The 6,646-nt window shown below is 40.4% G+C and overlaps 2 long non-coding RNA genes across 2 annotated transcripts; one reads left to right on the top strand and one right to left on the bottom strand.

Moving 5' to 3' along the window:
* Positions 1–1,181: 1,181 nt before the first annotated feature.
* LOC130072772 (uncharacterized) lies at positions 1,182–2,581 on the bottom strand. The gene is made up of 3 exons (XR_008804166.1): positions 2,539–2,581; positions 1,893–1,998; positions 1,182–1,264 (listed from the first exon to the last, which is right to left on the bottom strand). It is a non-coding gene; the product is annotated as an uncharacterized LOC130072772 (long non-coding RNA).
* Positions 2,582–3,048: 467 nt separating this feature from the next.
* LOC130072770 (uncharacterized) lies at positions 3,049–4,288 on the top strand. The gene is made up of 4 exons (XR_008804164.1): positions 3,049–3,438; positions 3,687–3,737; positions 3,816–3,860; positions 4,120–4,288. It is a non-coding gene; the product is annotated as an uncharacterized LOC130072770 (long non-coding RNA).
* The last annotated feature ends 2,358 nt before the right edge of the window (positions 4,289–6,646 follow it).

Below are 6,646 nucleotides of genomic sequence, written 5' to 3'. Positions count from 1 at the left end.
CGGCCTACCTGAGCATTGTTTCTGACCATGTCCATCCCTTTATGGCCACCATGTACCCATCCTCTGATGGCTACTTCCACCATGTCACAAAGCTCTAATCATTTCAAATTGGTTTCTTGAACATGACAATGAGTTCACTGTACTAAAATGGCCTCCACAGTCACCAGATCTCAACCCAATAGAGCATCTTTGGGATGTGGTGGAACGGGAGATTCGCATCATGGATGTGCAGCCGACAAATCTGCGGCAACTGTGTGATGCCATCATGTCAATATGGACCAAACTCCCTGAGGAATGCTTCCAGCACCTTGTTGAATCTATGCCACGAAGAATTGAGGCAGTTCTGAAGGCAAAAGGGGGTCCAACCCGTTACTAGCATGGGGTACCTAATAAAGTGGCCGGTGAGTGTATGTTGTGGCACAGCTTAAACCCTCGATCATGTGACAACACACAAAAAAAACCTGACTAATTAGTAGCATTACATTTTTGTTTTTGCGATTAATCTTAAAAGGCCTGTACCTTTGCTTCCTGAAAAAGGACCACCAACTTTCAATACGTTGATTTGCAGTTGAGGTGCCATACATGTGACTGAGGGCTCCTGCAAAATCATCTGTATGCTGTGCTCTTAATGCACAGTGAATGGCTACCATAGTGCCATTTTCTGTCCCACAGTCTGTGCGAAGGCGTGCTGGAAGTCCAAAGTCTGATACACACTGCATGTAATAGGAAGCAATTATCCCTGGGTCGTTATTAGAGCTGCCACTGCTGAGCCACATCACTTTCCTAGAAAACCCATCAATACAGCCACTGATGGCAACACCAAATGGTTTGAGCTTATCATACCCATCAACATGCCACACTTGGTTTGGTCCTGCTGTAATGTATCCTCTTCGGACAAATCTGTGCCTATGGCGAAGTTGAACTCCAGATGGATCCAGTCTGCGAATTGTATGCATTACATCATCCCTTTTAACTGTCAGGAAATACTTCTGTCGCAATGTCTGCCACAGAGCTCTGTAACCCAAAAGCTGACCTGAGCCTGTCAGTTCATGTGTAATAGCGGCATTCACAGTGTTAATGGGAGTATACTCTGTCCTCCTTGTTAGGCCTGCATTCCTTAGCTTTCTCTTTAAGGTGCTCAGACTCAGGAAAATATTATGCTTTGTTCCAAGAAAATCAAGGATCACTTCATATGTGTGGCCCTCTGAGAAATATTTATGGATAAGGTCTGCCTCTGTGAGTTCAGCTGACACTGTTTCTGGGCCTGAAGGGAAAAGAGAACAGCGTCATTAGGAATGCAAGAATCCAAAAATATAATCTTAAACATAAAAATGTTTCTGTTAGAGACATTATATTGAGTTTTTGTTTTTATACAGTTACAGGTAGCACAATGGAAGGTCAAACAAGCCGTGTCGAGCATGCTGTGCAGCATATCATGCAAGACTGTGCTCGTGCCCGTAGCACTTTATCTTGAATTTGTTTGTTAGCAGAAAGTAGAAGTTAAGTTTGGCATATCCGACTTTAACCAGAAGGTATGGACAATGTGTTTATTTTACTCAAGGCAGAAGCACACGTCAAAACCAGACTTGTAAAAAACATCTGTGCCCCTATAGTTTCAGCATTAACAAAGAAATAAACAGGTAAACTATTTGATGCAGTTTGAAAAATGTACATATGTAATCTGCTCATTTCTGCACAAATCCAGGTACTAAAAGGCACAAAGAACAAAAGTACAACTTGGGCTGCCATTTAAGCTTACCACTTTTAACAGGCCGTATCAGGAGGTCTATGTTGATTCCATGAATTTGTGTTTAGTTCTGTGTATCATACAATCACTTGGCTCAACTTGATAATTAAATAAACAACTGATTGAGTGTATTATCAGAGCTTACCATTCTGTAGAAAAGGTGCCAGAAATCTAATGTTGCTACCACAGGAACCACAAAAGCATCCAATATATCCAGCCAATTCAAGTCCACAATATGGACAATACATAACCTGGAAGAGAAACAATGTGACTGCTTAGTACTAAACAATACTAACATGTAACTAAGCAAATTAAAGCCACTGATATAGCCTAGACATTTTTACAGCAGTCATTTTGACTTGGAATGGAAAACAGATATTTGAGAAACTCAACATACACAAAAGGTATTCATACGTATTGTCACTGAATGAAAATATAGCTTGTCAACACTCATAAGAAATGGGCTATTTTCTCTAAATTGTATGCTCAATGTACTTTGTTAGCTTCATAAAGTTATATAACTGGTATTAGTATCCTTTGATCAGAGTTTAGTTAAGTTAAGGTTAATAATTTTTAACTGATAAGAAATAAAAAGATTTAATTTCATATTAGTAGTGTCAGCAAAACCTATAGGTAGTTTTACTGGCTTGTTCCCTGTTCATTTAGAGTAATCCAGTAACATGAACATAACATTTCACAGTTAATTGTGTATTTCAGATTATTTAGGCTAATAATATCCAAAGGGCCAATGAATACGATCAGGATTTTAAAATAAAGTAAAACAAACTCACTTTTCAGGTCATGGACAGACGACAACACCACTGACGAGGTCTTATTAAGGTCTATGCATGTCCCAGCCAGCCGGGTTCGTCACTTGTTTGGGTCCCCTGGAATCATTTCCGTTGTGTTGTGAACTTTTGCAGCGCGTTTTCGTAGTTGCAGCGCGTTTCCATATATGCAGGGCGTTTCCGTAATTGCAGCGCGTTTCCGTAGTTGCAGCGCGTTCCGTATTTGGTTGTGTTGTGAGTCTTTGGAGCACACGTGTTTTGTAAAATTGATGAAGATGTTTTCTTAATTCGCATGTGTTTTTTTTTATTTGCATGTGTTTTTTTCTATTTGCATGTGTTTTTTTCTATTTGCATGTGTTTTCTCATTTGCAGCGCGTTGAGCTCTCTCGGCCACCGTAATTTTTTCTATTCAAAGCAATTTCCATGTTTACACCCTTAAAGTGGTTATTCATTGGTTCACTAGAAACCTCATCTGCATCTTTACTTTAGGATTAGTTACTTTTGAACCTCCCAAATACTGCTTTGAGAACCCAAGAACTTAGATACAGTATGATCATGTTTTATGTTTTTTGGAAGTATGGTAGTTCTGTTTTGGACTATACTTCCTTTTTGTTTCGTTCTGCATTTATTGTTCCTGTTCATATGTTCCAAGTCCCCACTAGGAATTGCTGCTACTCCCAGGTCACTTTTTAGCATGGGAAGGTGTAGTTCCATTTTTAAACTATGCTCTTAGAGCTCAAGGTGGGTATTAAGTCATGGTAGAGATTCAGCAATTCCTAAACGGGGTTCAATGTTACATTTGAAAGACATGAATTGCAACTAACACGTCTTCCAAAACTTTTCAGTAACCTGGCACATGCTGTGTCCAATGGACCATGGAAGTCATTTTACTTGGCTGACGAGGTAAAATTTGTGGCTGTAGCACGATTCACTGCATTTAGTAGAGTAGCGTACATAGGCAGGCCTTTTTTTATTATTATTATTATTTTTAATTATGATTTGATAAAGTGAAGCAGATGGACCCTAGTTGCTGCTAAATGGTGTCACACTTTTTGTATGATTAAAGCTACAAAATGAGTGTAGATATAAGTAGGCAGCATCATATAAAAGAATCATTGATAATAAATCACACACCCCTTTTACCATCACAGGGAGCATCTCCCCAGCATCAGAGCAACAGCTGTGGGGTGTTTATGCTGATGGTGAGATGCAATATTTTCAGAAGTGATAACTGATTACTAGTTTGCAGAACAACTAACACATTTGTATGTTCATTTCAGTATGCAATGTATTCTACCCTCCAAAAGCCATATGATTTCATTGAGGTGAGTTTGTTCAAATCTCAATCAGATTTGTAGTGTGAAATATAAGGCTTTTAATAATTTAGTCCAATCTGGAGGCTACAGTTAACATGCACCAATAGGCCATACACTTAACTTTGTCTGCAGGTACTGTACTCACTGGAGGAGATGGCTACATCTGTAAAAATGTACACTGCCATAGTTCCCATCAATGAGTAAACAATACTGTAACATGGATTTGTATCAGGCTATGAAGACATTTAAAGCATAACTTTACTTTCAGGTGGACATGCTCTCTATCAGGAGGTGGTGGTGTGGGCAACTGCTGGAGACCTTTACGCTTGAAAGGTGTTACATACTGCGTCCATATTTTGCTATTTAATTATATTTGGTGCTCATGAAGATGGAAGCCTATACTGATCTCATTTCTTTCTCTAGCCCTGCAAGACTAGCTGACACTAGCTGTTCATATATTGCTATTTCCTTTTATTTGGTGCTCATTAAGATGGTAGCCAATATACTGATCTCTCATTTCTTTCTCTAGCCCTGCAGGACCAGCTGACACACCCATCTCACCAGCTGACACACCCATCTCACCCTCTACATCTCCCCATGTCAGCCACCCCTTCCAATCCCTAAGCTGTCCATCAGGCACACCCATTTCAACAGAGGACAGTCCATTCCTACCACCTGTAGTCCTTCAGCGTATTATTGAAGAGACGCTGAGTTTAGACATGGCTATGCTTGGCGTGTTCAACAGAGTTTCTAAAACTTTCCAGGAACTCGCAAAGCCATTCCACCCCTCCGTTTATATTAATGAGAGTTTGGCAGGTGACCTCAAACTTAAAGACAGTCCGATGCATATAACCGTTAGAAAAATTTATAAGACTGCAGGTCGTGGCAGTGGCCTTGCACTACGCCTCAAAGGCTTTTCCAAAAGAAGGAATTGGCCGAGCGCACGCCTGGTGCTGAGGCACATGGCTTATGGCAGGTATCTGATTGAAGATGTCTGCCTACCATAGTGTTGTTCTCTGAGTCCGTGTGGTTAGAACAACGTCATCAACACTTTTATTACTCCTTTCTTTTGTTTTATTTGTGACATGTTTTATTGTGTAATCCCTTTCATTTTTGCATGCCAATAAATCTGTTTTATACTTTACGTACTACAATGTTCAAAAGTAAATTGTTCAAGAAAAATTACTGTATTTTGTGTCTTTTTTGAAAACATCTAAAGTGCCTGTGGGATGATTAAGTGAATCCTTGAGCCTTTAAAGTGCGTCTGGTAACTGGACTGGAACTGCACAATGCCCTAAGTGTTATTTTAATCTATTCATTAGCCTATTAAATTCAGACATATTCTTAGACAACTGTATTGGTTTCGGACTGGATCTCAAAGGGTTCCTTTATTTGAAGCAACTAACTTGTATCTAGGGGAGGGCCATAGAGAGAGCTGTGTCCTCAACTCGTATAAGATAATGAACATGTACTGCACAACATTCTCATTTAGCTACCATGGAGCCTCCCTAAAATGATTGTGTTGTAATAACAGTAAATTAAACCTAATCAAGCCGCTCAAAAGCTGGTTTAGTCATCTAGTTAGATGCTAGCTGACGTCTGCCTATGCTTAAAGTTAGGACTGAGATATGAACTTGTCCTACACGTAAATGTAATTTTATTAAGATGTAATTGGACTAACGTTCTGTAGATGGCTTAGCTCGCTAACGTTAGTTTTATGCTAACCGCAACATTACAGACTACTGATCTTATTTTGAAACTTCTGTTTGAGAAAAACTAACTAGCGAATGTTGTTATATTATCCCGAATAACTGGAGAATGTTGTAATATTAACCCGGATGTTGACAGTTTGCAGTTCAGCAGAAGAGGCGAAGAAGAAGGGGTGCAGTTCAGCAGAAGAGGCGAAGAAGAAGGGGGCGTTTCAGTCTGCGAAAACGGGAACCCCCACCAGCACGAGAACACCCATTTGTGGCCGCAGTTGGATGTTATTGGAAAATTCCACTATATGGTCTCCATCCCCAACTTCATCAGTAAGGTCACCAAGATATGGCCCCAGTGGGGGCTCATATTCACCCTCTTTAGACGTGAACACAACACTATCTGTATCGCAGTAAAGCAGTCTATCACCCAACCTGTCCATGAGATCATAAAGCTCTAACCGTGCATGGGCTGTTGTAAAAGCCCCGAGAAAGACGTTAATGTCACGAGTCTGGGTCCCTTTCCCATTTGCGTAAGCCCACTGAACGATTGCAACAGTGTCTGACACAAATGAGAAATGCTTGAGGTCATACTCAGTGCCAAAAATGTATCGGGCAAACTGTTCAGGGTCTGTTAGTATTTCGGTTGTCGGTAACTCCTCGCGCATAGAGAACCGGCCCCATAAAGAGTTAAGAAGTAGCTTCATAATGGATCTGCGTGCAGCATTAAACTCAATCTTGTCCAGATTCAGCTTAATCCCTTCTTTCTCAAAGTCATCTCTAACATAAGATTCTTTGTCGGCGTCGGTCACAACGTCTTTTGGAAAACCTGAACTTTCCTGTTTGAACTGTAAAAATGTTTTAACTTAATCACAAAACAATGTTTCAGAGCATTGGGGAAAATGCCAGACCTCATCGATTTTTGTCACTACATAACCCTTCTCAACGGCTTTTAACAGTTCAATGCTAACCCAGCACCCATGAATTGATCTTTCCTCATTAGTATGCACACACGGGTGTGTCTGGTTCTGCTGTTCAGCACATGTCCTGCAAAGCGGGAACATTAACTTACCCCCGGTCCTATAAGGCAGTACGGGG

The sequence above is a fragment of the Rhinichthys klamathensis genome, unplaced genomic scaffold, assembly GCF_029890125.1.
Source record: "Rhinichthys klamathensis goyatoka isolate OS25496 unplaced genomic scaffold, OSU_Roscu_1.1 h1tg000505l_1, whole genome shotgun sequence".
In the NCBI taxonomy this organism is placed as follows: Eukaryota; Metazoa; Chordata; class Actinopteri; order Cypriniformes; family Leuciscidae; genus Rhinichthys; species Rhinichthys klamathensis.
This window is presented reverse-complemented; position numbering and strand designations above follow the sequence as displayed.